At 42.4% G+C, this 16,211-nt stretch overlaps 1 protein-coding gene across 2 annotated transcripts in view; it reads left to right on the top strand.

Moving 5' to 3' along the window:
- Positions 1 to 215: 215 nt before the first annotated feature.
- The window catches only part of LOC117945674 (raftlin-like), a 106,718-nt gene continuing 90,722 nt past the window's right edge, over positions 216 to 16,211 (top strand). For both annotated transcript variants that reach the window (XM_034873306.1, XM_034873305.1), the window contains exon 1: positions 216 to 797. The gene's annotated coding sequence lies outside the window, so the exon portion shown is untranslated. The remainder of the gene's footprint in view (positions 798 to 16,211) is intronic.

Below are 16,211 nucleotides of genomic sequence, written 5' to 3'. Positions count from 1 at the left end.
CTACATCTTTCTAACAAACAAACTAACAATTTCTATTTGCCCATCTTTCTTTAGTCCTTCACTCCCTAAACAGCACCCACCAACCTTCCTCCTCCTCCTCCTACTCCCTCCTCTCTCTAACTCTGGTATTTCCCAGCGAAGCCCCCTCCTCACCTCCCACCTTCCTCTCCCTCCCCTCTCTTCTCCCCCCTCCTCTCCTCAGATGGATTCTTCAGTCAGCCGAGTGGAACTGGTGCGGCTGCTGGAGAGATAGGCAGAGAGGCAGAGAGGCTGTGGTGAACAGACGCTGGGTCAGAGCGCTCAATTGCTTCAGACAATCACAGGGGAGCGAGAGACAGACAGGAAAAGAGACAGAGAGAGAGAGAGACCACATAGAAAGATAGATTGAAGAGCGAGAAAGGGGAAGGAGAGACAGGGGAGGGAGGTAAATATGTGACAGGATGTGGTTTCCCTGAGCTTGCAGAACATTGGTATACAGGCATACTTTGAGCATGACCTAAACACACCGAGCTTACAAGTGTGTTTGAGCTCCGTTAAGTGGCGAGGGGGAAGACGAAGCAAACCGCTGAAGCTGCTGCTGAGTCTGTAGACGCTCTGGTTTCTCTGTTGCCTGCCGGAGGATTGTGTTTCCTTTAAGCCAGCCAGCTCCACAGCAACCTCAGTCAGCGTATCGGACAGGAACTGAGCCCGTCCTCCATCCTCGTTCCAAGTAGAATGCGTTTCTCTGCTGGAAGCTCTGGTCCAGTTGCTGCCTTCGTGTCCAAGCAGTGAACTTTTCAACGTGATTTGTGAAACAGGTATGTTTGCTTCCTGTTTGTGTCCCAGCTTCTCATCATGTGTATGACTTTGAACTTCCGAACAGATGTGTGATAGTACTCGCGCCTGATTCCCTGGACAGACACCAGTGTAAACTTGGACTGCATGGTGGCAATTGTTTGCCACAGAGAGTTGATTCATTAGACGCTGCCGCAAGCCACAAGTTTGGGTTCTGAGCAGTGTCTTCAACAACAAGCTCTAAATCCACCACCACCACACACACATACACACACACACAAACGCACACACACACACACACACACACACACACACACACACACACACACACACACGTTCACATATTCACATGCTTGCAAACACGCACACACTCTGACCAATCATCATACACGTCAATAGGTCTGGTTGTTTTGAAGTCACATGCGTGATGGTTGGTAGAGTGGGGCTGAGAATGCCAAAAATGTCTACCTGGATCCAATCATAGACCCTGACAGTGTTTCAAGATGTGTCCGGCTTGCAGGACCACACCAACCCACTAGTGAGGCGAGGGGGGGAGTGTGTGATTTGTGAGCTACTGTACTGTACTGTACATAGAAAGGATAAACGTGTGGGTTTCCCTGTGTGTGCAACTTGCATGCTTATGTATCCGTATCCGTCAGTACAAGTGAATGTTTACATGCTTAGAATATGTTCGGCGGTACATGAGTTCACTCAAGCATGCATGTTTATACGAGAGAAGGAGGTTTAAAGGAAAAAACAAGTTGAGTGATGGCAGGAGGTGAAGGAAGGGCGGGGGGAAGTCAGGGGGGAGGACGACGAGGGCATTAGAGAGAGGAAAATCTGGGGAAGAGGGGAGTGAGAGTGTGTATGTTTGTGTGTGTGTGTGTGTGTGTGTGAGTGTAAGATAGAGAGAAAGTGAGTGAGTGAGGGAGTGAGAGAACTCATTCTGACAGAACTGCTGTTAATTAGTTCCAGCTGGTGAGCAGTGGAGCGTCAGGCTGGCTGCGTTAACGTTACAGTGTTGGTGGGTCAGGAGTTGCCTCTGTCTCAGTCTGTCCTCTTTCTCACACACACACACACACACACACACACACACACACAGAGATAAACACACATCCAAAAACCTTACAAAAAAACACAATGCATATGGGCAGAATGGAAACACAATAAAACAAAAAGACACTAACAGATGTGTAACACATGACATACAAAACGCACAAATAAAAACATAAATACACATGTATGATTCACTGACAAATGAACACTGTCCACCCAAACGCATACATGCACAGGGATAGAGACAGCCTTCTGCGGTATGTCAAGTGTGCATATCAAAGGGTTGATGTAGTTTAACACATGTAACATGCAATAAACACGTGCAGTACCACCACCGTGAGCATGCATACACGCTTCACATACACACCATGATCATGATCACATAGGAACACACATACAGACGCACACTTAAAGCACTTGCACACACACACACACACACACACAAACACACACACACACACACACACACACACACACACACACAGGAAACACTATAGAAACCCATAGGGCTGCACTATACACTGCTCTGCAGCTCGGCTGTTGGAAATGTGGAAGTAATTGTGGTTTGGGCTTCGCTATGATACTATGTCATGTCAAAAAGGGAAACATTACACAGGGCAAAAGGTTAAAAAAAAACATTACTTTATAGGCCTAAATCACCCAAATTACAAAAACACTTTCTAAATTTCTATTACTTCTAGTTATATGTTGCTATCCAGGTAGTTTTGGTTTAATTTGCTCAGATTTGAATTATCTGCAATAGAGATTTATGTTGCCAACCCAATACAATGAGGGTAAATGGATTTTCACTTATGTTACTCACAGCATTGAATAATTATACACAACTTTCTAACAAGGCTCCGTTAACAAAGAGTTTATGAGTTCTAACTACTGACTCACGACTGTTATTAACAACTCCAAAATTCCACTTTTCTTGTTAATTTAGCTCAGAAGGAAGACCCCTCTGAAGGATCATTTAACCACTCACATTCTAAAAAGAGCTGCAGGGCATCAGGAACAAAATCCATTTATTAAAAAGGTATTAACCTTTGAAACTGTAGACTTAATGTATTATGGTGAAAGCTTTTTAATCATTTATTAAAATGTGTAACTGCAAATGACATACTAATGTTTGGTGACAGCTAATTAGAAAGTGATAAAGTCATTCCTCTTTATTAATGACGTGATAGCATCTACACAGATACAGCAGTGATTTACTACTGTGCATGTATTAAGTTTGAGGACCTACACGAGACAGACCTGAAGCAGCAAGTACCAAATATCTTGACTTTTAGTCTCGCTTTGCCAGACCGTCCTCGACACTGTAGTGGAGGGTCTGGCTAATCCACACAGCATTCCGGGATGGGAGAAAAACATGCACTGGTTTATTGGCATGTCTTTAAATCAATCACAATCATCATGGGCGGCACTAATTGCCAGACAGAGCCCTGGTTCCGCTGCAAAAAAGCCTCGGGAAGGAACTTGTTTTGGTGGAACATGTGTATGTTTAAAAGTTGTTTTAGTCTAGGAACAGAAAACTTGGATTAGATCTGAGGAGCAGGTAACCATAGTCCTCAATAATCCACCAGAGTTTGGAATGCGAAGGGGTAGATGACGGACATGTGGCAGAAAAGAAGGACGTACGGTGAAATTTCCAGCTGCAGTGGAGCGATCCTGGAAGTGGAAGGTTGTGGATATAGACTAGTCTCTAAAATTCACTGGATCCCATACGTCCCATAATGCAACTCAACGACAATTTAGGTCTTTCCTGACTAGTGAAAACCCACTTCTTTAAAGCCACACACTCCCAGTAGTACCCCTTGTGACGATTAAATTAAGTCCTTCAACAGAGGAGTTTTAACACTTTTCGCATACAAAGCCAAAACTCACAGCTAAATATGACTAAAGCAAATGAGAAAATATTCTATTTGAGATTTGGGTGGACCAACTCTTTAAAATCACTGCAAGAGTATTTTCTTGAACACTGTGAAGATTTCACAAGATGTTGGATGTTGTCATTGTGATTCAGAGTTTTACTACCTGAATCCCTTTTATCATTTCATGGATTTTCTGAACCTTTGTGGATTTTTTTTTTCTCCAGTCTTTTAGCAAACATGTATTTTAATCAACTTCTGTTTGCTATCTGATCTGGGCACAGTGAATCCCCCTGTGCCGTGTGAAATTTGATTAAGGTAATTGGCAAACGTTGGCTGGTGTAAAAACATTAATGTGCACTCTTCTCCACTCACTATGTATAGACAAACACCCACAGACACAGCTAAATACCAGAACATTTTATGTAGGGTATATTAGATTGAAAAGGTAGTTATTTTTAAACCATCTTAATTTAATTCACTTTGATTCTATGCGGCTCCTGTTTGATGCCAGAAAAAACACTTGGACAAGCTTCACATTTAGAACATGATGAAATATAAAAATGTGAATGATTTAATTTTAAACTAAGATGCTGGCAGGTTAATATTACACTTATGAAATCAAAGTTAGTACAATGATTAGGTAGAGACAACATGTAAGTCTTTGGTTGGCAGAGTTATCTGTATTTTAGAGACATTCGGTGCTTAATTCCAGGTATTTTTTATGGTTTGGATGGGAACTCTGGTGTGATTTGTTGAACAGAAATCTGATTTGGCATCCTTATTGGCAGTCATTTTTTTTGGCAGTAAATGCGCCTGAATAACACACTGGTAGATAAGGTGTGGGTTTTGCAGTTCTTATGACAGGGTGTCATCTTGATTGTAGCTTTTGCTGCAAGTCTCACATCTTTTCCCTCTGAAATGCTCAGTTACAAGATCTCGGGCAAAGATTATTTTCCCCTTACTCTCCTGCTAGGTGACAATGATCATGCTTTTGAAGATACTACATTATTCAAGCCTCTGGCTTGCCCTGGACCTACGATGCAATTTCAGCATGAATCCTCCAGGCAAGAAGGAAAACAGAACCAATATCCAGCAGAATGTGTGGTAGCTTACCCTCGAAGCAACAAAAAAAAGGAAAAAAAACACCTCCCCTTGTTATTTCTATAAGGCAAATTGACTCCTGTTGTAATGGGTGGTCGAGAAAATTGCAGCAGTATTGATTGGGTAATGTTCAACACGGACATGTTGATAGGGTGTCTGAAAACCTAAGAACTTGGTTTCAGCTGGCTTTAATAAAAAATGACCTGCCTGGAGCAATTTCAAAGAAGGCAATGAGTCATTCATGGAAAGTTTTTTTTAAAACCCTCAGTGTTTTAGCGAAGAATTGCAAAGAGGGCAGGCAAATAATTTTCTATTTTTTACCAAGTATTCCTCTCTCCTGCTTCTTTGGATGCAGCTGGAAGACATCCAACATTGTGTATGTGCAGGTTGGGTTGAGATATTGTTTTCCTTCTCACTTGGCGAGAACTGTTCAAATCCCAGTGTGGATAGATTATCCATAACACAGTCTCGCAATGCCAGACCTTCCTCCATAGTGCAGTGGAAGAGGGTATGGCTAGTTCACATAGCATTCCGGGATTAGAGAATAACTTGCTCTGGTCTATGGCATTACTTTAAACCTTTATCCTCAAGAAGGAACTTGTTTTGGTGGAACATGTTAGGATAGGATTAGTTAACCATAGTCTTCATAGAGTAGAAACAAATTCTAAGTAGAAGGCAACAGACAGCCGGCCAAAAAGAGTGACATTAAAATTTCGGCGGCACCGGAGCAATCCTGGAAGTGGATCATCGTGTATATAGTCTAAGCATAACATATGAAACTCCCGAAACTTCCATGACGAAGACAAGTCAAGTTTATTTCATCCATTAAAATGGAAATTACAGTGCTCATACCCACCGTAATACCCCATAAAAACGAGAAAGACGAGACAATGACGAGACTGCACCAATGTCCAAAAACGCTGACTAAGACTAAATTTACATGCATTATTGTTGACAAAAAAAGATGAGACTAAAATGTTTCGCAAACTAAGATTAAATCTACAATCATTTCTACTTTTTTATCATGAGATGAACTAGTGCAGTGCCCGTTTGGAGCCTGTCCCAAACTGGCCAATTGTTTGGTTCCCAGTATTTTTTCCTCCACTAAGCGTAGTTTAATTAGGCGTGGCTCGGCTGTAGCTCATCTAGAGATTCGGCGTGTCGCCTTTTTTTCATCTAGCCGTTACGATGTGGCCCGGGCGGGGGGAGGGAGGAAGCATGGTTCAGCTTGTTGCAGAAGCCGCTACAGCGGCTAGCAATGTGCCCTGGCCCCGGGCAAGGAAACGAGTGCTAGAGTCAAACAACTTGCAGAGCTACTCGAGAAATATATGCAACTGCTGGTAACAAAACATCAGAGCCCAGGAGCCCTGGCGCTTACCTAACATGTGTATGTGAGACAACATGCTGTAGAGCCCAGGAGCCCTGGCGCATATCGAACATGTGTCTGTGTACGACTGTGTTTGCTAAAGGAAGAGGCATTCAACAAAAAACATTCAACAAGTGTATTTTGTCAGGTAATTATGACATTTAATTGACAACACTATTTGACTGAAAATGGTTGTCATAATCTCAGAAATAATTTATTTTAAAAAAATACTTGAGTTCTCATTTGACTAAAACTAGACTAAAATTACAAGACTTTTTGTTGACTAAACAAAAAACACATGTGAATGACTAAATATGACTAAAACTAACAAGGACATTTGGCCCAAGAGTAAGACTAAGACTAAATTTAAAATAGGTGACAAAATTAACACTACATGAGTGTTGGCTCCAGTACATGGAGGAGTGGGAAAGAGGAAGACAGTCCTAGTGGGGAAGAAGACTGTGAGCTTATAGCAACCAGAAAAGGAGAAAAAGAGAGAGAAACTGACAATGAAAGAGAAAAAGATTGAAAAAGATTGGTGCCTATTATTCTCCTAAGAAGGGCATAGTCGTAGAGGGGTTGGTTCCCATGGCAATAGCTTTCTCTATGCCTGTGTGTGTGTGTGTGTGTGTGTGTGTATGTGTGTGTGTGTGTGTGAATGTGTATGTGTGTGTGTGTGTGTGTGTGTGTGTGAGTGTGTGTGTGTGTGTGTGTGTGAATGTGTGTATGTGCGTGTGTGTGTTTGTGTGTAGACTGTAACCGGGCCTTGAGACCATACGGCGACGAGGCTGGCCGAGGCCACGGCTTAGCACGGAGCAACGCGGAGCCTTAAAGAGGCGGAGAATCTCAGACAGACACTATTGTATACTCTCCTGTCCTCCACACCTCACTCATCACCCCCCCAATTTTTTCCGGTCCTGCATGCTTTTCCGTTGTGTATTCGACCTTGGGCATTCAAATCAAATTTAACAAATTCAGTGAGTTGAGAAAGCAATTCCACCTTTGGCACCCATGGCCTCCTTGTTGGTACTGCGTAATGGTTTAGATGATCTCCAAATGTCTCCAAAAACTAATTTTAAGCTTTTGTTGTTTAAGGACCTCTCACATAATAATGCATTTACTACTTAAAGCTTTGTGTGATTAACTTTTTACAGTCGCTTTTAAATTTTTAACCAGTAATTTAAAAAAATCTACTTCTTAATTTAATACTCAGAAGATGAGAAGATTTATGGAATTCTGGATATTACACTAGCATAACACTATAGTGATTGCTTTTTCTGCTTTGTAAGTAAAAAAAAATCATAAAAGCTATGATGGTACTGTGTTTCTCAAGCCACTAAGATCTATGATCACCAGGCAGTGAAGTTTTTTTTTACCTGACATCCTGCCCAGGATTGCCATTTGCAAAGGGACTTAAAAGGAAAATGTCACTCAAATTGTGTTTTCCTCGTCAAGTTTTGGCCCCCTGCATGTTAAATGGTGGCTCTGGAATGTTTTTAATTTTGTCTTTTGTGGGTGACGGACAGGCTTAGTCAACACAAGTTCACAGCAGTTGATGGGTTACAAAAGCAACAGTTGCATTATATAAGAATAAGTGTAAAAATGTCTATAGAGGCTTTCAAGCCACTCCACTTCTTCAGATCTGTCCATTTGTAAGCTTGGTATGGTCCAAAAAGTCATATTTATACTAAAATGTGCCAAAATGTTGCAAAATACATAGTTAATACTGCTAGCAAGTTTATCTTTTTATGTCTGACGCTCACAAGTACAAGCAAGTGTAGAGTAGGTAAACAGCTGTGTGAGTTATTACACACGGGCGCAAGACACATTTAAAGGTGCACTAAGCAATGTCACACGTTTTTTTTAGGTTACACCATTTTTTGATCACATACAGCAAACATCTTCTCACTATTCGTTAGCTGCCTGTCCCCTGAACACACTGTATATTAAAAAAGCGGTCTTTGTTGAGTTGGATGAGCCATCACCGCAGCAGTGTTAGCACGTAGGCTACTTCCATAATGTGCGTTCATGACTCAACCAAGTCCGTCTTATAAGATAGGATAATTATAAGATAATTTGTTTATTAGTCCCCAATGGGGAAATTACTGCACTACACTCTGTGTACACACTTTTTGTTAGTACTCACACACAGGCCTGAAATACACACACATGCTCAGGACCTATACATGCACTATACATGGAGAGATGTCAGAGTGAGGGGGCTGCCAGCTGAACGAGCGCCCTGAGCGGTCGGGGGGGTACGGTGCCTTGCTCAAGAGCACCTGGCAGTGCCCAGGAGGTGAACTGGCATCTCTCCAGCCACCAATCCACGCTCCCAACTTTTTGGGTCCATACAGGGATTTGAACCAGTGACCCTCCGGTTCCCAACCCAACTCCATATGGACTGAGCTACTGCCACCCCAATGCTACTGCCACCCCACGTCTTGTCGGTTATAGACTGGAAGAATGTTCGTTAGGGTTCGTGGTGAAGTTTTTTTTTTTTCTCTTTTTTTACAGTGTGTTCAAGGGACAGGCAGCTGGCAGATAGTGAGAAGATGTTTGGTAAATGTGACAAAAAAAGCCTAAAAACGCATGACATCAGCTTGCGTGGATTATTTCATTAAACTAGTTTGACTAAAAGGATCCTGTACGTACATGGAACGTACAGTATGTGTAGATACACAGTGCAGGTCCCTCAATTAAAAGAACTCTCTCTCTCAGCAGAGGTTACTGCTTTAACATCCTGTCTCAGTGCCCATTGTTTTTCTCTCTCTCTCTTCCTCTCTCGTCCCCTTTTTTCCATCCTCTCTGTCCCACTTAGAAAGATTCAAGTTGGTAAGGACAGACGGACGGACTGAAGGAAGGAAGAAAAGGAATAGTGGGGGATTTCCAAAATAGAGGGTTAACATTTTCAGCTGACGCTGTCCTCCAAAGCAGTCGAGCTGAAGCTCAAACAGTTCGTGAAGGATATTTTGACCAAACAAAAGACTATTGGACACATTGGCTGTGTGTTCTTTGACATTTCCACAAAAATGTTGAAAAACATCTCATATTTCCATTCTCTCTCTTGCCAGCTCAATAGTTAAGGTATCATCTACTTGGTTTAGTTCAATAAATCAAACCACAGGCCAACTACAGGACTTTTTCATGGTAGAAATGTCATACCAGTGTTAATGGAAACTACTGTTTAATCAGCTCATGGTGAACTATTAATAAAGCCGTCTTTTAATCTGTATGCTGCAAGAGATGTATAGACTATATTTAGGCGAAGTTTTTTTGTAACCATGGTAACTCCTACGTGAATCAGCACAGGGATTTTCCCCGATACACAAAAACGTAGCAGCATAAGTGTGTTGTGCATGTTTCCTATTTATATAAACTGTAATTTAGCAGTTCCCCAATAAAAAGTGACTGAAACCTAGCGAAGAAGCATCTGTTTGTTACTATTTATGATATGATATATGAGTTCCAGTTACAATCTTGACTAGTATTACTGATGATCAATTATTTCTGTGGGCTCATCAGAGAAGACAACGTTCAGTAAAGTGCAAAATGACTTGCTGTCAGTGTACAGAATTTGATGTCCCCGCGTGGGTCCATGCAGTGCTAATGAAGCGAGATGGCAGCCAACCAAATTGTCCAATCAGTTACCTGTCAGTTGATATGAAATCACAATGAGGGTTTGTTTGTAAGCTACAGATGTGAAAGCACCCCAAAAAATCATGGTTAGGAAAGATTAATCTGGATCAATGATCCTTTACCAGATGATCCGGATGACCCTTTGTTCTTTTCAAAACAACAACAAACTTTTAGCTATATGCTAAAATTTCAGGTTTTGAAAAAGATTTGGATTGTGAAACAAGGCAGGTATGATTGTCCATCCATCCATCTTCATCCGCTTATCCGGTGTCGGGTCGTGGGGGCAGCGGCTCCAGCAGGGGACCCCAAACCTCCCTTTCCCAAGCCACATCAACCAGCTCCCACTGGGGGATCCCGAGGCGTTCCCAGGCCAGGTTGGAGATATAATCTCTCCACCTAGTCCTTGGTCTTCCCCAAGGCCTCCTCCCAGGTGGACGTGCCTGGAACACCTCCCTAGGGAGGCGCCCAGGAGCTATAATTTTGAACATTTATAAAGATTAATTTACCGTTATGGCATTTTCTATCTAATTGGGACCTTTTGGGACAGACTGGCAGGATTGCTGTAGACAGGTAACGTTTCCAGCTTCATTCACGTTTCATTAACCATGTATCCAGCTAATTTAAAAAGCTTACATTACTGTATTGTTGAACAGTTAACTGTATTTAATATTGTATGTGGCATTTTCTTTCATCGGGATGCAAATGTTCCACCAAAACATGTTCCTACCTGAAAACATTTTGCAGACCCATGCACCGTCACTGTGTCCAAGCGATTGTGGTTGGTTTAAAGAAATTCAAACAACCAGAGCGTTTTTTTTCTCCTATCCTGGAATGAAAGTGTGAAAGAGACAGATATGACTCCACAGTGCTGTGGAAATAGGTCTGCCAATGCGGGACTAGGGAAACAGCTTCATGAATATTAGAAAAGAGAATATGGGAAACCAACATTATATCCAAAACTGGACTGTGTGTCATATTGTACTGACCAAAGGATTCTCCATTGTGACTGTGTGTTTTGGATGAAGAAATATTGTATTAGCACACAATTTAACTGCCACTCTGGCAACTTTTGTTATGAAATCATTTTGTCACAAACACAGACTGAAATAAAAATAACAACACATTCCAAGCAGTCGCTATGACTATTAATACATGACCAGCTGATCTGAGAGCTGTGTAGGACAAGTGAGCTTATTAGCGCCTCTTTGTAAATAGTTGCGGATGTTTGTTAGTCTGCGGGAGAAGAAAGTATCTCATTTTCTTCCAGCTTGGTCAGTCCTTTGAGCTGTATCATATGTTTGCTATGTGATCACAAGCAACAGATGCCAAAATACACAATGCAACACATTCCCATTTTAAAGGAGTTATAAGTCAAAATAATGCAGTTGGAGCACCTCCTCGTTGCCGAAAAGCACAAGGTAAATAGACCCATGATACTCCTGACTCCTTCTCCGTTTTGCGGCCGTATTTCATGTCACCTCAGCCTTTTTTATTAGCCTCTTGAGTGCCATTTCAAAAAATGACAACCAACAACCACTGCTGTGGTTTTTCCTGTGTGGTCAGTCTTGTCCTCTCATTTACATGATGGTTCCTCTAACCACTGAACTTTTGAGAGCCCTCAACTCTACTCCTCACAATAAACTACGGATGATACTAAACCAGTATTCACTACCACTAAACGCAGCCTGGCTAGCGCTCCCCTCTACTTGTCAGATTAAGAAGATCAAAAGTATGAAAAAGGCAAAGAGGGCTAGAGAGCTAAAGCGTGAGAGAGGAAGAGAGAGGAAGAGAGCAAGCTTAAAAGGGAGACTACATGGATATGAAGACAAGAACACAGTGTCCTAATTAATGTCCTCCTCCATTAATCCACTCTGAATCTTCCCATGCTGCTGGGTTTGATCACAGCAATGGTGCTATCAAAGCCTTGTAACATGGTCTTGTAATATGGGGGAGATCTCAGTCAGACACCATTAAAATCATTCAGTGCAGTTGCTTCTTGTTGCCGAGGCTGTGATGTCTGTAAGTGTAGACAGCAGGTGGGGTTTTGTATGATCATCTTCTACATTGGTGTTTAAGGCATGACAATAAAGTCTCAAAACCACATGAGAGTAATCTAAAGCGCCAACACTTTTAATTATGGAATAATTTAATAAACAGTGGATCAAATAAGTATGTGAAGAACGCCCTGCAACTTAAGAAAACAAAACACAAGGAAATTAAGAAAGCAACTTCATTAATTTGACCCACATGCGGATCATTCAGCAAAAACACTGCAAATACACACAATACAACCAATTACATAAACATGCTGCTAATATAGAAACGATCCAAAAAGAATAGCAGACGACCCCGAAAACAAATGCAACAAAAAAACGCTGCATCCAGATTACACAACAGAAGTTCTCCGGGCCTCTAGAGGGAGTGCTAAGTGGAACAGCTTGATTTATGACCCCATTGAGAGAGAGGGAGAGGGAGAGAGAGAGAGAGAGAGAGAGAGAGAGAGAGAGAGAGAGAAAGAGAGAGAGAGAGAGAGCGATATCCTCAATACTTCACTCCTCTGTAGTGGTTATGTATATTTAATATGTCCGGGTCAGGACCCCCGTAGCTCTGTATTTATTATTTAAGCCAGTTTGTGTGATGGACCACTACTCTTAAAACGTGACACTGTGATTCTGTGAGAGAGCCGGGACACGTTCAATCTCAGGATGGTGTGCACCGTTGTGAAACGATGTGCAACTTCTTTCAGAGAAATATTAATTCTATGTTTGAAATGTGTTTTCTCTCATTTGGTGGGTGTGTCTTGGCTCAGGTCACAGGTGATACTCAATCATGTAACCTTGTGGTAATAAAACATTTATAATTGTCTCAGCGTTTAACGCTGATATTACACATTACATGAGAGGGTTTAATTTGGAGGTCCGAAAGACGCTTCACTGAAATGTAGGCCTCCTCAAGTGTAATATTGTGATTATACAACAATGGTTACCAAGAAAATAAGTTATAATCAACCGGTATTCATATTGTGGAGCAATTTGCTCTTGAAATAACAATAAAGTCCCTCCGTGTAAGCCAGCCAATTTGAGCTATAGTTTTGGAGAGATTCATCAAACTGAATAAATCCCGCTTGCACAAATAAACACAAAACTGCTAAGTCCACTGTGTTGTTACTAAGACATCTGCTGATTTCTTTATTGTATTCATTACTCATTATTCATGATTGCCGTACTGTTTAGTTCCAAAACAGCCAAAACATCAAAGTAAGAAGACATAGCGGACCAGATGCAAGCTTTTCAAAAAGTTGAAGCTTGGGGATGGCACTAGCCAGGAGGGCATGAGACAGGAGCATAGACTGTATAATAATAATATTAATGTGTCTGTCAAACTGCTGAAGCTAGACTGAAAATATATTTTCCATCGTGAAAAGCCTTCAGTGCCGTTCTTTGCTCTTCCTTCAATGAAGAAATATTTTCTAGTTCTGATATATCTGATGCTATAGCAGCATCTATGCTAACCTCTTTTGGAGTCACTGTCGTTGTTTTGAATGAACAGTTGGATCTCCGTGGCTTCACACAGACCTAAACCACGCCGTAAGCTGCCAGTAGCTCCACATGGGAGGCTGGTCTGAGCCGCTGGTTGTTTGGACACAAAATCATTACATGCGTGATCTCGAGATATCGCAGTAATCCAACGGGCGTGCAAGGTAATTAAAAATTATTCTCTCACCACAGAAAACTCCAACTGTATGCTGCTGGCTGAGCACCAAACGGGAGACAGACAATATTAGGTACTACCTTCTGCAGTTAGACGGGTATTTTTATCAAGCCAGTCACTGGGTTCCTGTATTTAGCACACAAAAAAATCTGATCAACCCACTGTACGCTACCTGCCCGGCACAAAACAAACTAAGTTAGCGGCTAGCTAATGAACATTGTGAAGCATTTATTATCTAAAGAGCCTACTATTTCCCTTAGGAGTTGATGGTGACCCAACGGAGCTAAAAGTAAAGTGAATGTTGAACTTACATTTGTGATAATACATCAAGGGTTTGTGATTTTCAGCATGCAGTAGAGTTATTGTGCCCCAAAGTGGTCAGAAATCAATCATTTCAGCTTCAATAATGTGCTAATCCCCTGGAGTAGCAACATGCAACGATTCCAATGATCAATGTGAGCACAGAAGCCAAATGAATCCTTGGACTCACAAATTCTGTCGACTGACAGATAGAAAACATTGCAGTGCAAGACAATCACCTCCCTGATGTTACCTTTCACATTCAGCACCCATACAAAGTGCTGTGGGATGTTTTGGTTGCAAGGGCCAAAGCTAAGTGCATCTCAGCTACAACAAAGCTCTGAAAGACAATATGAGTGCACAAATAGAGAATCCTATCGAATAAAACCTCTTATCAAATAAAACTTCAAAATGCCATTAGCCAGAGACAAAAGATAGAAAAAAATGGCAAGAGGATCGTTGCTAATTCAGCAAAAGGGAAATCAATGGCTCTTTTCCTGTTCGTGTTTTGTTGTTGTGGCTAGCCAGAGTCTGTCTACCCTGTCAAGCGTCCCTGACTCCCTGCCCGTCAATCTCCAAAAAATAAAATAAAAACAGGAAGTAGAGGAGCTGAGGCTGGGTGTTGTGGGGGCTGCAACTGCCCGAAACTCCCACCTCAGAAGAAAGGTTTGAGGCAAGAAACAGTGACTCAAAGAATCATAAACATTGCACATTTCCTCTGTCAGTTCAGCTCTAAAAATACTCCTGCTCGCCTTCGCCTCACATCTCCTCCTCCCTGGTCTCAAGGAGCTATGCAAATACAAGCCCCTTCATTTTTTTCTCATCGGATTTTTTTTCTTCTTCCACACGCCTCCCTCAAAGCCCTCTGTCCTATTGTTCTGACTACCTCTTCTCCAGCTCATGTAAACTACATGACAAAGCCTCGCCTTCCCTCTGGTTGTTCCCACTCTCTCCAGGGTAGGGGGAGAAATGATAAAACGCTATTTACAACTAACTGTAGGCAACACTGTAAAAAGCCAAGTTCTTTTTTCTTTAAAGACAGCCATTTGTGAAGCTGCGTGGTGAAATGTATCACAGTGCAGTGCAGTTCTGAGTGACAATTTAAGGGGGGACTGAATTGCTGTTAGGGAGTTTGACTATGCCAGTTTCTGCCGATTGTGTTCGGCTTTGTTGTTCTTGAAAACGGAAGCAAGACGTCAGTCTTGCTCGGCACGTGCGGAGAGGCAAAGACACAACTCCTCAGTACATCTCAGACACGCACAAACCGGTTAGAAGGCCTTTTGAAGTTTCAAGGTTTTTGCACAGGACTGGGTGTGTTCTGGTATTAATCATGAGTCCATCAGCCCGTCATCCATTTCAGGGAGCTGCTCTGAGGCTTGTAGAGATATGATTGTGATGCACATTGATATTCATAAAGCCCAACAAAGACATTCATGTAAGTGTCACTGGAAACACTACGCTTTCATTACTGCCGTTATGAATCTCCAGTCCCATCTTTCACACTTTCTCTTGCCCCACTCCCTCGATGCGTTTTGATCACCCCTTTCCTTTTCAGCTGACTCTAATTGCACGCCCTTTTTTTCTCCCCGGACTCCAATTGCCATGCATTACCTGCTGCCCCCCCCAACCATTTTTCGACAAACATTGTCTGACCCGGCCACCCCCATTTCCTCTCTCTCCCTTGATTGATTCTCACCTTTTCTATTCTTGCAGTTCACCTCATTAACGGAGCCCCCGTCTGCTCGTTTCCTATTTTGTCTCCCACTCCATCCTACATCCCAGCCCCCCGCCCCTCCGCACTTCCTGTCCTATCTCTGAAACAACGGCCGGCTCGGATTTGTAGTTTCCAGCCAAGGCCCTGCAACATTCTGTAATTAGTAAGGAGCATAATAGAGAGGGTTCCTCATCAGCCAGGGTGGGAGGGGGTGGGCAGGGTACCACTGCTATATATCCACCCATCCATCCATTCATCCTTGAGTTTAATCAGTGGCACACAATAGGATGTCACCTGCTCCCAGACACAGTCGCTGAAGGGAGGCAGTGAGGCTGTCACAAACCATTTGGAGTGAATCGGCGTCCATGGTGCCGCACTTTAAGGCCTCCTCTTCTTCCACGGTTGTCTCTGCTAATTTGGTCTCCCTGGGAACGAGAGAGACGGAAGCCGTGAAAAATCAAGCTCATTTACTTGTGTTTATTTATTTATTTACAGACGCTTATCCAGCATGTTCTTCTTTATTGGTTTTCCTTCTGAAATCCCTGAGGAATTGTGCATGGACGTTTGCTTTCATATATATGTCTGTGCATGTACATGTCTGTGTGTACAGTGTCACAAAGAGGCTAATCTGGCGCACAATCAGTCATACCGGGGGGGGGGGGGGGGGGGGGGG

Source organism: Etheostoma cragini, chromosome 6 (assembly GCF_013103735.1).
Source record: "Etheostoma cragini isolate CJK2018 chromosome 6, CSU_Ecrag_1.0, whole genome shotgun sequence".
Lineage (NCBI taxonomy): Eukaryota > Metazoa > Chordata > Actinopteri > Perciformes > Percidae > Etheostoma > Etheostoma cragini.
This window is presented reverse-complemented; position numbering and strand designations above follow the sequence as displayed.